The sequence below is a fragment of the Ceratotherium simum genome, chromosome 18 (assembly GCF_057802395.1).
Source record: "Ceratotherium simum simum isolate JZ-2026a chromosome 18, ASM5780239v1, whole genome shotgun sequence".
NCBI lineage: Eukaryota > Metazoa > Chordata > Mammalia > Perissodactyla > Rhinocerotidae > Ceratotherium > Ceratotherium simum.
The window spans coordinates 29819623-29839252 of NC_141917.1; positions in this window are offsets into that span (position 1 = coordinate 29819623).

Here is a 19630-nt window from a genome sequence, read left to right on the forward strand (position 1 = left end):
CATTCCTGGCCTCCATCCACCAGATGCCAGTAGAACCTCCCTGCTCAGTCATAACAATCAAAAATATCTCCAGACATTGACAAACGTCCCCTGGGGGAGGAGAGGCACAATTGTCCCCAGTTGAGAACCACTGGATTAGATGGATAAACTGCTCTGCACTAGAAAGCAACAGCAATTTGGGAATGTTTAAGCTGGCTTCAAAGGGGAGAGAAAAAGAAGAGGCAGCTCCCAGCGACATAGCAGCAGGCCTGGCTTGAGAAAGTCCCAGTGATAGGGAAGTCATTGGATTCATTAGAGGAGAAATGTCTAACAAAATTGTAAATTTCAAATTGTTTCCTGTTTTGTGCTGAACTGAAATTTCTCTTCTTTTTTTTAAAAAACCCACAAACATCCAGTGAAATTCTATTGCATAACAACAAGGGAATTGCAGCCTCCTCCACCTGACTCCCCTGGGGAGGTCAGTTGGCACTGCATCCCAGAATTCTAGGCAGTGACCAACAGTGAAATGAACAGAGGCTCCAGATGACCCTAAGAGCTGTGGGTAGGAGCCAGAGAACAGTGGAGAAGCTGTCCTGACTGACTTAGATGTAGACCTGAAACATACTCTCTTTTTCCCAAATACTGCAGGAAGAAGGTAACCATTGTGAGGGAGGAGGTAGGCAGACACAAGAAAGAATACTGATGCAGTAAAGCGTGTCTTTCTAAGTCTTGGAAATGTCTTTGAATGTAGTAGCAGGTGATCATATTTCAAATGGATTAAGCTCCATACTGTCTGTATGTATGGGAAGGGATTAGACGACTTTGTGGAAAATTATTTCTGAATTGATGATTTTAAAGCAAGACATGAATGTCAAAACAATGAAAGCTGAGTACTTGTTATTTTAATTATTTTTTAAATTATTTAAAAAATTTTTTTAAGTGATTGAGGTAAGATTTTTTTTAAAAATTTTTTCATTAAGGAGAAACTCTAAGAGCATACAAAATAAGTTCTTAGAGTTTTTGCACATGGTTGAAATAGGATGGGGGGATAAATGCAATCCTTTCTTTAGCCAATTTATTTTTCGAATGTGGTTATTACCATTTTAGTAATATATACCTATATATGTATATATATAATATCCAGCTGGTATATGGATATGTTATTATGTTAATTAGGTGACCCCATTACAATTAAGAAATTTAAGCAAATGGATTCAGCATAAACCAGATAAGATTATCTTTCTGCAGAAGTCACTCTAACAAGGTGAGATTTCTTTAGGCTGAATTTAGGAATAGGGCTTATAATGTTATCAAGACTAGAACAAATGTGAGGGCAAGAGAACTAGAGCCCAGCATTTTCCTCTTGTATTAGTCCTGAGAGATGCTCTGAGAAATAACAGGTGCTCAAATAAGTTTGAGACATGCCACGTAGTAGATTCCCTTCTTCAGAGTTCATGTTTCATTTCAACACATGAAGACTGAGAAGTCCTGCAGGGATAGACAGTTTAACTTCACCTAACCCCAAATTTTTCAACTTTCCTTGTCATTCTATGGGATAGACTTTGAAAAAGGCTAATCAATGGTTTTAACATCTGAAGAAAGAATGAGTAAACAGAAATGCATATGGAAAGAAGAGAGAGGTTGACATGGAATTAAGAAAAAGGAAAAACCCCAAGATTAAGAATGTGTCAGCTACCTTTAGCACTGGGTATAGAAGACTCTGACTGATGTGCATGAGCATTTTGGTTTGATTGGTAGGCATGCACCCAGATCGAGATGGAGGTGACAAGCTTTCCTAGTTTGATACAATAGCCATCAAGATCATGCAGATGCTCCTCTGATTCCATGATCAGCAAGCAGCCTTCTGGCTATGATTTGGCTGTCCATATCACTTTATCTGTAGGGGAAAAAAGCAATGATACTGTTCCAGTGAGCTTGGTAATTTCTCTTTGCAAATTATTAAATTACCCTCCGGCATGAGTCTCTTGTGAGCTTCATCAGCTGAATAAGTCCAGCTAATCCTAACCACCTCAGGAAACTCTGGAAAAAATAAGCTTTGCACCTGCAAGCTCAGGACTGGTCTTAAGGATTTTATGATTCTTCCTAGGTACTCGCCTCTTCTATTCTGAGGCCCAATCCACACGTCCTCCTTTAAAAATACTGCTCTTCACTCCTGTTCAACTACAAACAAATGACAAAGGTGAGTTTCGGAAAAGAAAGATCTTAAAACAATGACAACAACAACAACAAATCTCATTGCATCAAACTGTGCTCCTCAAACTGAGAAACGTAGATACGTGGCAGAGAGCAAGAGGTAAGCAAAGCCCAAGACAAGCATGGTAAATCTTCCAGGAGTATCCATTTCGCTCAATCTAAAAATGACTTTTATGTTGAAACAAATCTGGATGTACTTTGAATAGAATGCAAACCCCCCCTGAATTTTTAGGATAAAATATGAAACATCGAAAATTTCACACTTGTGGAGGGCCCCTTTGGACTTTGCCCTCAAGACTGGCATGGTAGTTATCATCTGTGACCTTAATGGAGAAGAGTGGGGGCCATGGCTTAAGCAAAATTTAGAAGGAAAGGGGAAAAAAAAATGCCTAACATTCATCAACCACCTACCATAGGCCAAGCATTTTAGATAAATGATCACACAAAACTCACAGAAGCACTACCAGGTGGGCACTGTATCCATTTTATAAATGCAAAAGTAGTAGCAATGATGGGGACAGAATTTGGATCCAGATCTCCCATCTCTGTGCTCCTGCCATGACATCAGAAGTGTTTTAAACAGTGAATGCAATCCAGTAGTGTGGGGTATGCAAATTTTTTTTATAAAGGGCCACATGGTAAATATTTCATGCTTTGTGACCATATAGTCTCTGTCACAACTACTCAGATCTGCCCTTGCAGCATAAAAGTAGTCATAGACAATATATAAACAAATGGGTAGCTGGGTTCCATGAAAAATTTATGACACTGAAATTTGAATTTCTTTTAATTGTTGCACAACACAAAATACTCTTCTTTTTCTCTTTTCCAAGTATTTAAAAATGGAAAAACCATTCTTAGCTCATGGGTCATATAAAAATATGATCTTAGTTTGCCAACTTTTGCATTAGTAAGTTGTAAAACTCAATTTAGTGAGTTGCTTCCAACGTTAAAAAATAAAAAAAGATACAAAATAGGATAGAACAGGATAGAAAATATCACAGTACATCACATGTGGTAAGTGTGTCATAAAACTTTTATTTGTTACCATATTTTACCAAATCTGAAACCATTAATTATGAGATGCACCATTAATTTATGTACCTATAAAAAAGAAAAGCAAATGCTATTTTAAGTACAAGATCTCATCAATTGTAACATGCATCATAATTTAGAGATGCTACAATGTGAAAAATTGTATATCTTGTAATGATAATGTAATGAAATACAGTTTACACACTTGAGTGTGTGTGTGTGTATGTGTGTGTACATGCGTGGCCACACACAGCAGTTGGTGATATAAAGTGTATTTTTCACCATAAGTCACAGTCAGAAATTTAAAAGCCACTGCTCATACCATGATGATTTTTGAAATAAATGAAGAAATAAAAATAAAATTTTAAAAAATATTCAGATTCTACCATCTTAAATAAATTATTTTTCCACATTTATTTCCAGTTCTTGCCAAAATACATGCCTAATTTTAACTTAATTGTAGTCACGGAAGAAACACAATTTATATTCTGTTTTTTTTGGTATCTTTCCAGGTTGCTACATAATTTTTGTAATTATCACTTTTAATGGCTACATCATATCTAATGGAATTGATAATTTCTTAAGCATAATTTGCCAAGCCATTCTCCTATTGTTTAACTCTCAGTTTTCTTTCTATTTTTCCATGGTTCTATAATGAATACTTTGGGATTCTAGCCTTTTCTTTTCTTAGAATTTTGATTATTATGTCAGATGGTACAAATGTTTTCATGACTCTTTAGATGCATTACCAAATAGTTTCTTAAATTTACATGTCTAATACCTCTCAGTGTTGTTTTAAATTTTGAAAATAAATGCTTAAAGGAATAAAAATCGATGCTTTCCTCATTACAAAATAATGGATTTGACATCTGGAGCTTTAAAAACACTGATTCTCTTCAAAGAAGTAAATCTCAGGAATTAAGCTTTAGCCTAGTTGAGAAACAAGTGAGATGGTTGGTCCATGCCCTCCCAGTTGATTTCACTCTGCCAGTGGGCAGAACAAGTTGCAGGTGGAAGCTACTCTATGCCCCATGGCAGGGGACTGTTTTTTTAGGAGGATGTGAAGGATGAAGAGGGCAAAGAAGCAAAGACGGCTTCCATAATGCCTGCCTGGTTCACTGAAAGCGTACTACTTGCAGAGATAGAGAAATTAGGAGGGAAAGCCAGTTTTGAGTGGGGAAGTGATTCATCTCATTTCAGACATGATTTGTTCAAGACTTTTGAGAGTAGAGTACAGGATAGGAGTGAGAGAACAGAACTGGAAATACTGTAGTAGAATCACAGGCATAAAGGTGATGATAATCATATCTATGAGAGAGACTTAAGTTCTCAGAGAAGGAGAAAGGGAGAGAGAGGAAGAGGGAGAGGAAGGAAAATGAAGAGTGAGAGGGAGGGAAAGAAAGAGACAGAGACAAAGAGACAGAGATAGCAAGAGAAGAGAGCAAAGGGCAGAAGGCTGGAATCTGTGGATATTTGTCCAATTTCAAAGGACCGAAGGAAGGAGAGTCAATGAAGGAGAGGGAGAAAGGCAGTCAGGAGAGAACATCAGAAAGTAAGGAGGAAAGGGTTTCAAGAAGGGCACGGCCAATGAAAACACACACTTCTACAAAGTGATGAAGAATTTTGGCTGGCCAGCAGGAAATGCTGACTTTGGTATTAAGGATATCATTTAAGAGTGCATATTGGGGGTGGGGGGAAATAGAAGCCATTTCTTAGGAGGAATAGAAGAGGAGAAAAGGATGTTGTGAATGTAGGCTACTACATGGTTGACAGCTCAGCGAAAGAGACGTGGAGAGGGAGTAGCAGCATCAAGCAGAGTTTATTAAGCAGGAGATACATACTTGAAAGCTGGGAAGAAGGGGTAGGGAAGACACAAAGAATAAAGATGCTAATTGAGTGTGGGAGCTAGTTTGCTATGCATAAGCTTGCTATGGTCACAGCCGTACAAAGCCATGCATGCAAAAGCCTCTTAAAACATGTGTTAATTGCATGCTCTATAACAGTAGCTTTCAAATTTTTTTTACTGCAACCAAGAGTGAGAAAAACACATCTAACTGAAACAAATGATTTACCCTGATATTTTCTAGTCTATTATTTTTTATTTTTCATCCTCTTCCTCCGGGTCCTCTCCTCCTCCTTTTCTCCGCCTCCTTCTAGTGGAGTCTCACCAAATAAATTTCATAACCCGTAATTTGGAAAACCCCTATCTACAGGGTGGCCCTCGAAGCAGCATCTATTTTAGGGGAAAGCTGCGTTATATCAAAAATTTCCCAAAATTAGCAAAAATATTTTATCACACTACTTGAAAGATGTATAATTCAGATTCATATCAAATACAGCTATACTATAAAGTTCTTCTTCCTTCTATTATAGAGACTGGAAGAGCTAAATACTTTCCCAGCCTCGCTTGCAGCTATGCAGCCAGAGGTGGCCAGACATCCAAGTTCTGGCCAATGAGACATAAGCAACTGTCTGCTGGGGATATTTGGAAAACATTTGTTTTCCTGCTATTGTTGCTCTGTGCCTTTTCTTCTTGCCTTGAATGTGAAAATCACGCCTGGAATGGAAGCAGCCGCATTGTCACCATGGGTAAAAGGTCAAAAGAATCAGAGAGACATTGCTGAACCTCTGAAACAATGCCAACCCCGCCCCGCCCCTCTTTGCGGCACATTCTGTATCACTCAAGTTCAGAACAAAATGATCTTCATACCCAGAGCTTAAGAACTCCGTGCCCACCCTTCAGTTCGCACGTTCACTTTCTCTTCATGAAACCTGGAGGTCCCAGCCTGGTACAGACCAGCCTCATGTGAAACAGAGAAGACCAGGACTTAAACATTGCCCCTCAAAAACCAGAGAAAGCAAAAGGATGGAGCACAAAAAATTTCTTGTTGTCAAGAGGCCTCCAGTAACTGTTAAATTCACATTTGTTTCTGTAAGATTTGGGGGTCCTGCCATAGGATAGATTACCCTGAACAGAGAAGACTCTAATCCCAGGGTCTATCATTATTGCCCCTCTGGCTTTCTCCTCTCAGAGTCAGTGCCTTGGCAGGAAAACCTCTGTTGCTCTGAAGGTCCCATTGGCATAAAGTGAGGCAGGTGAGACATGGTGTTCAGGTTCCCAGGGAATCCTGCACTGCCCCCAGTACCCTGGCTAGGTGGTAAGTCTCAGGCTTGGTCATTTGCATTTCCTTTTGCTGGCTTTGGGGAGAAAGTCAGAGTCTCTCCCAGTACAGACAGTGGTCAAGGCTGAACCATTCTTTGGGCCACTGTCAGCCTCAGTGTGAGTCACTGCAAGTTGGTCAAGTTGCTGTGACACCCTCTGTGTTAGGGTTCTCCAGAGAAACAATGACAATAGGATATGTGTGTATGTGTGTCTATATGTGTGCATATATCTATATCTCTTTATATATCTATATATTAATATAGATATATATATATATATATATTAAGAGAAAGAAAGAGAGGGATTGATTTTAAGGAACTGACTGACGTAATTGTGGAGGCTGGCAAGTCTGAATTCTGCAGAGCCAGCTGGCAGGATGGAGACCCAGGGGAGACTTGATGTTGCAGCTCGAGTCTGAAGGCAGTCTGGAGGCAGAATTCCTTCTTCCTAGAGAGACTTCAGTCTTTTTTTCTTAAGACCTTCAACTGATTGGATGAAGTTCACTCACATTATGGAGGATAATTTGCTTTATTCAAAGTCTACTGATTTAAATGTTAATCAACATCTAAAAAATACCTTCACAGCAACGTCTAGACTGGTGTTTAAGCAAATATGTGGGTACAATAGCCTAGACAAGTTGACACACAAAGTTAACTATCACACCCTTTACTAATAAACCACATCCCCCTTTTTCTAGGCCTCCCCAAATAGGAGGACACAGGTGTCCCTAAGAGGCTGTCTGGATTTCCAAGTATTTTTTCCTACTTCCATCAGCCAAATTAAGATTTTCCTCAAAAGGAAATATAGCAGTTGGAAAAATTGTTTGAGTTGAAGGTTTGTTTTTTATTTCAGGAATTTGGAAATAATCAGTTTAAAAGCACAGCTTAAAATATTTCAGACTGTAATTCTAATCATCCTGTGTTTGGAGGTTGTATTGAAGCAGCTGTCACCTATTTCCTTCTGTTTAAAATTCCCCAGAATTTCTGGCACAAAGGAATAAGCTATGGCAGAAAATAAAATGTTCATATTTGCATGTATATAGATTTCCATTTCCTTATCTGAAAATCAAGGGAATTGGACTCAATTATCTCTAAAATCTTTTAAAAATCCAGTCCATAACCATAATGAGTCTATAACCATAAAGAGTATAGTGGCATCTGTCCTGTGGAAAGGGAGAGTGCAGGTGTGTGAAATGGAGGGATATACTAAGTATTTACATACAGCAATGACTCAAGATACCAAAGTATGGGTTCTGCTCTTTTCCCTTCATTGTCATCACTCCCAGCCCTGCCCCGTCATTCCATCATGACTGCCAAGAACAAAGAAACTAGATTATCAAGTGGAGACCTTGCCAGGTGTTGTACAAAATTGATTTGAGCAAACCAGAAGATCTGATTTGTGACTTTTGCCACCACGATATATTAAAAGGGTCTGGGGGGAGTGAGACTAGCTCTTTTTGGAGAAATGAGGGTTTGTGGAAACTTCCGGTGTTATGGAAGAAGGTGGGCACTAGACTTGCCCAAGCTCAAGTTAGAGACACCAAGAGAATCTGCCCAGTGAGTTTTCAAGGAATCATTCTGGAATATAGGGCTGGTGTGCATTTCTCATCTGGAGCCCTCTAGGGGGCTGGTGATGCACAGAGGTGCTCCATGTTAGCCATTATAGGTGAGAGACAGGGAGAGAGTTTCTGAGGACAGCCCAAGTTCCCACTGTGTGGTGCCGCAAAGGTGTGTGAGCTTTCCACAGGCTCAGCCTGGGCTCCAGAAGTTGGTGGGCACAACAGTTACCCAGACCAATATAGCCTGATGAAGGATCAGTGTCACGAGAGACTAGGCATGGTTTCCTGGGGTGAAGGGAAGAAAGTGCATTCCGGTGGGGATGTCCACACGCAAGGCTGTGCAGAAGGTCACATCAAGTGACCACACCCTAGAGCTCACAACAGACGAGGACAGAAGCAGTTGGAGCCAGCTAAGAAGTGACCACAAACCAGATCCAGAACCTCCCATCACCAACATTCAGCCAGGTGCCCTGAGGCCTCTCCCTTCCCTCTCTGAGGCCAAGGCTGCCAGGAATGGTCAGGCAGGAGGAAGGGGTGAGCAGAAGCTTGGAGAGAGTACTGAACTAGATGAAAACTGGTAATGATAATGGTAATAATACCAATCCTTGAATATGACTGAATACCTATTGGAGAGAGATTATGTTTCAGTTAAAAGAGGCTAAAAAACTTACTTACAGTGTTGATCTGAGTTTTCTAAATTGTCTTGAATTTAGTTTTCCTGTTGCCAGGAAGATATGGGGGCTAAACAAAGGAATATACACAGATATAAAAATAGAATGAGGTTCATATTTGCATCTTATTGATTTGTGACTTTCCAATTCACACATGTGCATGGAAAGTTCTAGAATGAATTTTCTATCCAGCATTATCTTTTAATCCAGCATTAAATCCAGAATTATCCAGCATTTTAAATCCAGAATTATCATTCAACGGAGATATTTAAGCCTGGCAAGTGTTTTCCATGTCTGTTTATGCCATGTGGTTTTATATGGGTTGATTGAATCCTGCCTGAATTCAGCCTTGCTCTACTGATTTTGATAACCTTCCCAATGCAGAGAAGATCTGAGATGACTGGAGGGGGTTTAGGGAAAAGAAAAGAAGAGAATGGGATGGTCATTAGTAATTTTTTCTTAACACTACTGGCTCCTGCTTCTTAGAGGAACAATTTGACCAAGGCTGTATTGGGCATGTTATTTTTTCAGGAGAGACATTATTTTTATACATAGTGCCCAGCACATGGGTGGTACCCAAGAAATGGTAATTACCTCTGTTATTTGCAGATGCATAATCTTTCATTACATCATCATTGTTAAGAGACTGTCTCTTGCAGCGGCTGAGTAGACTTCATACTTGAGTTTCTGGAAGAAGTTGGGCAGCAGGGGTAGCTGGGAGACCTTCGAGGTGTAGATCATTGCTCTGGGCATCTGGGTAGATGCTTCCTGCTTCTGACTCATTGTCTGTGTTTGGGGGTGTCCAGTTGTGCTGCCTGCATTTTTTCCCCTAGGAAATTCCTGGTATATGTTAGTAGCAGGGCAGTTTACTTTCCAGCATTTTAAATCCGTGAAGATTTTTCTTCTTCATTGATTTCTGGTTTCTTATTTCAGAATTCCTGCACCAAGTAACCAGTAACCATGGCTAGTTACTGGTTGGTTCTATATGCTTCTCATCACAGATAATCTGCTTTGGGCAGGTCACGTGACTTTCCGTTCCTTAAGGTCAGCCAGAGCATCAAAAGCCCAGGTGGAGAGTCCAGGGGCTTTGTGAATCTAAGTTAGCTTGGCTCACAGGGCCATATACTCTGAGACTTTTTAGCAATGAAGATAGAGTATAAATGAGAGATAAATCAACTTGCAGATAAAAAATATACCACCAACTACCATATATTGAACACATGCATGTCGTCTCCAATGCCTTAATCCTCTGGGATGAGGTCCTTTTCCTCATTTTACCCTAAAGCTCAAAGGGATAAAATAACTTGCTGAAGGCCACACAGCTAGTAAGTGGGTTTGAACCCAGTCCCATCTGTCTTCAGAACCCACCTTCTTGCCTGTGTGCCAAACTGCCTCAGAGGTGTCCTTGGCCAAAGGAACAATACACTTTGGTTGAAAGGAGGATTTCTGTTAACTCAAGCAGTCTACCTTCTGTTATCTAAAAAAACAAGGGGATGTTGAATTAGTTGGGGAGGACAGATAAGGGGTCCTTGAGAGGAGTAGGAGTTAACTATGTGAAGAATGGCTCAGAACACCACTCCAGGCAGAGGAAATTGCATGTGCAAAGGCCCTGGGGTGGGATGAGGACACGAGGTACACAAAGGACTGAAAGAAGGCCACTATGATTGGAGTGAAAGGGCGAAGAAGAGCATCTGGAGAGCACCACTGGCTTGTGACATGCAGGACTTTCAAATTACTACTAAGGGAAGAATTCAGTAATTTGGATTATTGGAGGTGAAGGCCTGACTGAATGAGTGACATGTATGACTTAGAGGTTATTTCTGAAGAGTGGTGCCTGAAAACCACATAATAATAACTAATGAACAGTTATCGAATGCTTGCTTTGTGCTAGGTGCTGTATTAAGCACTTTCTGTTGATTATCCCATTTGATCCTCACAACATCGCAAGACATTGCCAGCCACTAAATAACAACATTGTTCACTGCATTTTTAGAGATGAGGAAACTGAGGCATAGGTGGGTTAAATAATTTGCATGAAATCATGCAACTGACAATGGCAGAGCCAGGACGGGAACTGAGTGTTCTCTGTTCCTCAGCCTGAGGTTTTGTAACTATGTGATCTGTAAATATGCTCCCATCGAGGCTGTGGTTTTTCATTCACAATATAGGGGCCACATAAACTAAAACTTGTTTCTCGTAGGAGATGTCCAAAGTGAGCAAGATGACCCATGAGGTGTAGGTGGCATGAAATTCTATTTTTTAGCTCATCACTTTCTTTAGTTTTTTTGTCTACTTTATAAGGCATATAATGTACTGGTATGGTAGTACATATACATGATCTATAAGGAAATTAATAGACATATATGGGGAATAAATACTCACCTTTTTTTTTTTACTGTTAAGGAAAATTAATGAAAATATTTAGAAAGCAGTGGTCTAGAGAAGAACATCAAAGCTGGCCAGGAACAGAAGACAGTTGAAGGAAAGAAGACAAAAGAGGGACATGCCATGGCAGAGAGATGGGAGAGGGGTTTCGTGTGGCTCCAAAGGGTAGAGGTAGAATCACAGAGGGAAGCCAAAAGGAGGCAGACTTCAGCTCAACGTAAGACAAGACTTTCTAACCATTGGAGGTGGCCAAAAAAATGGCATGAGCTGCTTTGGGACCGAGTGAGTGTTTAGACTGGAGGGATTCGTTCGGAGCCTGGACACTGTGGGTCAGGGCCACTGTACCAAACATTCCTTCTTCAGCTGGGAGGTTGGACTGCACAATTTTTCAGGCTCTCCCAACTCTAAGAGTCCATAGTTCCATGACTTCTAGAACACACATTGCAGACGGTGTAATAGATGACTTCAATTCCTTAAACATGGCAGCTACATCTCAGAAACTGTTCTAGATCTACTCTTGCCTTAAGGCTTTTACAATGGCTCTAACCTCTGCTGAAATGCTCTCTCCTGCGCAATTATCCCCATGGCTAACTCCTTCACCCTCTTCAAGTCTTTTCAACAAGGCCTGCCACGACCACACTATTTATAATCGCACCCCATTGTCACCCCTGCCAGCCCTCCCAATTCCTCTTCCTTTGCTGTACCTTCTTTCTTTATTGCACTTATCACCACATAACATACTATGTAACTTTGTTAATTCATTAATTGTTTACTCTCTCTCTCCCTCTGCCAGCTCTATGGGGTCAAGGAATTTTGCTTCTTTGGCATCCAAGCACCTAGAACAGTTCCTGATATATTGTAGGCAGTCAATAAATATTTGTGGACTAAATGGTGGAACAGGGTTGGATAGTCTGAGCCCAGGCTCTGCTGGGACCTAGCTGAGTGACTTTATGCAAATCACTTAATCACTCAGGGTCCCAGTTTCCTCTCCAGGTCTGTACATTTCTAAGAGTAATTGTATGATTTTAAAATTCAGTTGGGTGGTTTGTTGTTTGCTTGTTAAGAATATGCCAATTTCAAATAAACACCAATACAAATATAAGAAAATATGGCAATCATCCCTTCTGAACCACACTTTGTTCTTTATTTAGCTCGGCTGCTAACCTGAGGTTTTTCACACTCAGATTCTTTGTTGTTCCGAGAGCCATCTATTATTGGAAACACACCATGAAAGATAAATCTAGTGACCAGCACATGTTTACCACACTTGCTCTGTGAACCTTCACGCTGGGGATTTTCCACTGCTAGGTTACGGCCTAGGGGAAAATTTTAGAGCAGCAGGAAAAAACATTGATCGTCTGCTTCTATTACTGGTATAATTCATCTCGATTGGCCTCTCTAAGTACACTATGGATATATCAGCTAATACTGATTGTTTGATGGCTTTTTTTTTTAATACACATGCATTTGGTGAGTTTTGCTATTGTTCTTAGATGTACTTTGATAGCGTCACATGAACATAGGGGAAGCATGTTATATGAGCTATATGAAAGCACATAGCTGTTAGGTAATCATATCTAATATATATACTTATTTAGTGAAACACAAACATATATGATAAACTGAAGTAATATTTCCCTATAGAATAAAAAGCCTCGATAAAGTAGAAAAATAAGGGCAAAATAATTTTAAAACAAGCAGAAGGGAGGAAATAATAAAGTTAAGAGCAGAAATCAATAAAATTGAAAGCAGAAAAACAGTAGAGAAAATCAATGAATCAAAAAGTTGGTGCTTTGAAAAGACCAATAAAATTGACAAACTCTAGCAACACTGACAAAGAAAAAGAGAAGACAAATTACTAATATAAAAAATGAAGTAGAGGGGCCGGCCCGGTGGCGCAAGCGGTTAAGTGCGCACGCTCCGCTGGGGCGGCCCGGGGTTCGCCGGTTTGGATCCCGGGCGCGCACCAACACACCGCTTGTCAGGCCATGCTGTGGCGGCGTCCCGTATAAAGTAGAGGAAGGTGGGCACGGATGTTAGCCCAGGGCCAGTCTTCCTCAGCAAAAAAGAGGAGGATTGGCATTGGATGTTAGCTCAGGGCTGGTCCTCCTCACAAAAAAAAAAAAAAAAAATGAAGTAGAGGATATCACTATAGACCCTGCAGCCATCAAGAGGATAGTAAGAGAATACTACAAACAACTCTACACACAAATGTAACAACTTAGATGAAATGCACCAACTCCTTGAAAAGCACAAATTACCACAACTCACCCAAAATGAAAGATATAATTTGAATAATCCTATAACTGTTAAGGAAATTGAATTAATAATTTCAAAACTCCAACCAAAAAAACTCCAGGTCCAGATGGTTTCACTGGAGAATTCTACCAAATGTTTAGCAAAGAATTAACATCAATCCTACATAATATCTTCCAGAAAATAGAAGAGGAGGGAACAGCTCTCTAATATTCAGAGCTAGTTAAGCTCTGAAATTCGTTTAATATTTGGATTATTTAGGTGTCCAAATCCCATCTTCCCTTAGAAACCGGAGATAAGTTTTTTTCTCTTTAGGTTATCCTGACACTCATAATAGGTACTTGATAAATATCTATTGAGTGAATTTTCCCAGAACTTTTTCTATCTAGATATAATTACAGAAAAAGTGGAATCAAGATCTTCTCTCTAGGCTGCATTACTCTCTAGTTTTATTTATTCCCAAGCAACCTAGGACTGTTTTTGTTGATGTCATCCTGAGATGCAGATAAAAAAAACCCTGCTAATGCAATAGCTAGTTTAACTGATCTTCCACCTAAGACTCTATTTGAAAATTCTTCTGTATATCTGAATGCTCCAGTTGTAGCTCACAGTGGTGTCAGTTATCCGTTTCTGTAAAACAAACCTCCCCAAAACTTGATAGCTTAAAGCAGCAATGATTTATTTTTATTTTTATTTTTATTTTTTTAAAGATTTTATTTATTTATTTTTCCCCCCAAAGCCCCAGTAGATAGTTGTATCTCATAGTTGCACATCCTTCTAGTTGCTGTATGTGGAACGCGGCCTCAGCATGGCTGGAGAAGCGGTGTGTTGGTGCGCCCCCGGGATCCGAACCCGGGCCGCCAGCAGCGGAGCGTGCGCACTTAACCGCCAAGCCATGGGGCCGGCCCAGCAATGATTTATTATTGCTTATGATTTTTGTGAGTTGAATGAATGGTTCTTCTAGTCTTGACTTGGATCAGTCCTGTAACTTCATTCAATTTGCACTCAGGCTCAGGCTATCAGCTGTGATACCTCAATTCTCCATGTGACCCCTCCATGTGGTAGCTTGGGCTTCCTTACAACGTGGTGGTCTTAAGGCAGCATTTCAAGATGGCCTCATCATATGTCTGGCACTTTGGCTGAGATGGCTGGACTAGCAGGGGGCTGGCCATGCGGTCTCTCCAGCAAGGAGCTGAACTTCTTGACATGGTTGTTCAAGACTCTAATAAAGCAAAGGCTGCCAATTCTTTTTTTTTTTTTTTTTTGCTGAGGAAGACTGGCTCTGAGCTAACATCTATTGCCAATCCTCCTCCTTTTTTTTCCCCAAAGCCCCAGTAGATAGTGTATGTCATAGTTGCACATCCTTCTAGTTGCTGTATGTGGGACGCGGCCTCAGCGTGGCCGGAGAAGCGGTGCATCAGTATGCGCCCGGGATCCGAACTCAGGCCGCCAGTAGCGGAGCGCGCTCGTTTAACCGCTAAGCCATGGGGCCGGCCCAAAGGCTGCCAATTATTAAAATCTAGCCTAGCCTAGACTAGACCAGATTCACTTCTACCACTTTATGTAGAACAAAGCAATTCACAATGCTAGCCCAGATTCAAGGGGAGGGAAAATAAACTCTACCTCTAGATGAAAGAAAAGCATAGAATTTGTGGCCATCTGTAATAACTTATGGCTCTAAATTATTTATATTCCTCCCACATGCAAAATACACTCATCGCTTCCCAGGATCTGCAAAAGCCTCATTCCATTATGGTATCAGGCTCAGGCATGAGATCCAGGATTTTGTCATCTAAATCAGATCCAGATATAAATGAGGCTCCTAAGGCAGTTCCCTAGGTATAGAGAATCAGTGTGGCTCCTCTCTACCCAAAGATCTATGCATTAAAAAGATTGTAACTGCCTCTCAAAACATCTAACGTACAAAAGTGAGACAGGAAAAGAATAACAGTAATAAACTTTCTCATTCAAAAAAGGAGGGAAGGGAAGTACAGAGTAGTCCTTGATCCTTAGTAATTTTGAAATCCACAGGTTGTCAAGGTCTCCTACTACAGTGCAGGGAATGTTCGTTGATTAGGGTCCAGTTCTGCTCTCTCAGAGTCTTTTCCCAACCCGCTGTTCTTGGTAGCTCTTGGTTCTATCATCTAGATCTTGGCTCTATCTCTGTTCTCTGGTTCTCTGTCTGAGAACTCCATTCTTTTCCATAAGATAAGGCCCAAGCTTACAGCTGAATTTCTTTCTCTGCCTAGTTTTAACCTATACAAATTTTGGAGCCAATGGGGCCAGGCTGGTGGTGCAAGCCATTAAGTGTGCGCAATCTGCTACGGCGGCCCGGGGTTTGCAGGTTCGGATCCCGGGCGTGCACTGACGCACTGCTTGTTAAGCCATGCTGTGGTGGCATCCCATATAAAATAGAGGAAGATGGCCATGGATGTTAGCTCAGGACCAATCTTCCTCAAGAAAAAAGGGGAGGATTGGCGTCAGATGTTAGCTCAGGGCTAGTCCTCCTCACAAAAAAAAAAAATTTTGGAACCAAGAGCCTCATTTTATTTTGTACTACCTCTGCCCCTTTTTGTCCAAACAGGTGATACTTTTGCCAATGTAATTTTCTTTAAAATTTTTTATGTTTTCTACGAATCAAATTACAAATTCACTTCACTAAATTAAAGTCACACCTATAAACTTCTTCAAGACAGGCACCACTTTTCTTTAGAGTGCAAGTCAGGGTGCTGCGGAGCAAGGTTCTTGATATTCTTATATTTCTGAGGTCTTAACAAGGGTTGTGCAACTATAAATCAAGGTTATGCAACCTTGATTTGATCTTTACTCAGGTCCATGTTTTACTGTCAGCATCATGGATTTGGTATTTATCCTGAGACAGTTTCTTACCTTGAGAATCTTTTGACGTATGGAGAGGCTGGAAATTTTCCAACTTAGCAAGTCCAGGGCTGGAAACATTTCTTCTAAGTTCTGTTTTAAAAAGGAATGGCTTCTTCTTTGGCTCATTTCTGTCTTCCAGTACCTTATCATAGTTGGCTGAATGAAGCCAACTTTCACTTTCAACATTTTGCCTGGAAATCTCCTTAGCCAGATCCATAAATTCATTGATGTATTTTCTATTTTCCAGATTACTACAGGCAAGAGTGTTGCCAAACAATTCGGCACTACATAATACGAGTGTTGCTTTCTCCAGCTTCCAATTGCAAGTACTTCACTGCTGTTCTCCCAAGACTAATCTCCTTGCCACCCTTCCTGCTTGTACCTATTACCTGGACCAACACCAATGCCACATGTTTTAGGTTTTCTTTATGGCCACACCCCATTTCTAGTTACCAGTTTCTATATCAGTTATATATTGCTGTGTAACAAACAGCCCTAAATGTTAGTGCCTTAAAAAGTTTAGGAGATTGCTAGGAAGGTGGCGGCATAGGAGAACTCTGAACTCACCTCCTCCCATGGACACAAAAAATTTACAACTACCCTTGGAACTATTAACCCTGAGAGAAAACTGGAAACTGGATGAAAAGAACCTACACAACAAAGGGCAGTGCTGACTGGGGTGGAAGAGGCAGAAATATCTTTCTGGAGAGGAAAAAGCCACATTCTAGCTGTGGCACTTCACAGCTGGAAACAATCTTAAGGTAAAAAGGTTTTCCTGAAGGAGTGGGGGATCTGAGCAGGAGAGTTTTGCCACAATAAGCATCTTTTGCACTCAGCACAACCAAGACAAGTGTCATAATATCTGGCTTTACTGGCTACTTTTTTTTTTTTTTTGAATTTTTTTTTTTTTATAATTTTTATTTATTTATTTTTTTTTCCCCCAAAGCCCCAGTAGATAGTTGTATGTCATAGCTGCACATCCTTCTAGTTGCTGTATGTGGGACACGGCCTCAGCATGGCCAGAGAAGCGGTGCCTCGGTGCGCGCCCGGGATCTGAACCCAGGCCGCCAGCAGCGGAGCGCACGCACTTAACCACTAAGCCACGGGGCCGGCCCTTTACTGGCTATTAACAACAACAGGGAATACCCCCAGAAAAGCTATCAAACATAAGAGAAAGAAAAGCCTGCTCTTAAAGGGCCCATGCACAAATTCACCTGTTTTGTAAAATAACACAAAATCACCAGAAAGAAAGGTGAACAGTCCTTTAGTGAAAAGAGACTCACTTGACAGACTCTGGGTGCATATCAGGGAGGCAGGAGGCAGCTGGGACCACCTCCCCAGGGACTGAGACATTAACAGAAGCCATTATTGTGACTTAGTACAGGTGTGCTAACACAGACATTGGCAGACACCATTGGAGTTCTTCCCCTGGGCCTGTTAGCCCAGGGGTCTGCCCCACCCACTAGAGCACTGATTTAATCCAGCTCAGCCAAGGCAGGCATCCCACCCTAGGGACTGGCCACACTCACCAGCAAGCCCTCAGGCAACTTGTGGGTCTGCATAGTTGGGGTTTGTGGGACCTCTGCAGCAGCGTGAGTGGGTCCACTTTAGTGGTGCAGGGCATATGCATGAAAGTAGATGATTATCTTACACCATACACAAAAATCAACTCAAAACTGATTAAAGAGGAATGTAACACCTGAACCAGTAAAACTTCTAGAAGAAAACATAGGCAGTACATTCTTCTTTTTTTCTTTTTCGTGAGGAAGATTAGTTCTGAGCTAACACCTGTTGCCAATCCTCCCCTTTTTGATGAGGAAGATTGGCCCAGGGCTAACATCTGTACTCGTCTTCCTCTACTTTATATGGGACGCCACCACAGCATGGCTTGACAAATGGTGCATTGGTCCACGCCTGGCGGGATCCTAACCCATAACCCTAGGCCGCTGAAGCAGAGCGTGCGAACCTAACTGCTATGCCACCAGGCTGGCACCAAGGCAGGCAGTACACTCTTCGACATCGGTCTTAGCAGCATCTTTTCAAATACCATGTCTGACCAGGCAAGGGAAACAAAAGAACAAATAAACAATGGGACTACATCAAACTAACAATTTTCTGCATAGCAAAAGAAACCATCAACAAAACGAAAAGACAACTGGGAGAAGATATTTGCAAACTGTATATCTGATAAGGGGTTAATATCCAAAATATATAAAGAACTCATACATCTCAACGACAAATAACAAACAACCCAGTTAAAAAATGGGCAAAAGATCTGAAGAGACATTTTTCCAAAGAAGATATACAGATGGCCAACAGGCACATGAAAAGATGTTCCACATCCCTAGTTATTAAGGGAATGCAAATCAAAATTATAATGAGATATCACCTCACACCTGTCAGAATGGGTATAATTAACAAGACAAGAAATAACAAGTGTTGGAGAGGATGTGAAGAAAAGGGAACTCGCATATACTGCTGGTAGGAATGGAAACCGGTGCAGCCACTATGGAAAACAGTATGAAGATTTCTCAAAAAATTAAGAATACAACTACCACAAGATCCAGCTATTCCACTGCTGGGTGTTTATCCAAAGAACATGAAAACACAAATGCATAAAGATATATGCACCCCTATGTTCGTTGTGGCATTATTCACAATAGCCAAGACTTGGAAACTAAGTGCCCATCAATGGATGAATGGATAAAGAAGATGTGGTATATGTACACAATGGAATACTACTCAGCTATAAAAAAAGATGAAATCTTGCCATTTGTGACAACATGGATGGACCTTGAGGGTAGTACACTAAATGAAATAAGTCAAACAGAGAAAGTCAAATACTGTATGATCTCACTCACAAATAGAAGATAAAGGCAACAACAATGACAACAAACAAATACATAAATACAGATATTAGAGTGGTGGTTACCAGGGGAAGGGGGGAGGAAAGAGGGTGAAAGGGGTGACTGGGCACATGTGTATGGTAATGGACGGTAATTAGTCTTTGGGTGGTGAACATGATGTAGTCTACACAGAAATTGAAATATAATGATGTACATCTGAAATTTATATAATAGTATAAACCAGTTACCTCAATTAAAAAATACAATAGATATTTGAAAAAATAAAAATAAAAAACAACAATGAAATCAAACACACCCAAACCACTTTCCAGATTCACTATACCTTTTCTGCAATGAATAAATATGGCAGGATGGGAAAAAATAATTAAAAAATAAAAAAACTTTATATTGTTTCTCATGATTCTGTGGTCTAACTGAATGATTCTTCCACTGATCTCACTTGGTCAGTCACAAGATTGTATTTACCTGGCAATTGAGCTGGAGCTATGCACCAGGATGCCTTAGTTCTCCATGTGGCTTCTCCACAGGGCTAAATTGGGCATCCTGACATGACGGTCTCAAGGCTACACTTCAAAATGCTTTGTTCACATACACAGCACTCTGTTCAAATGGTTGAACAGCC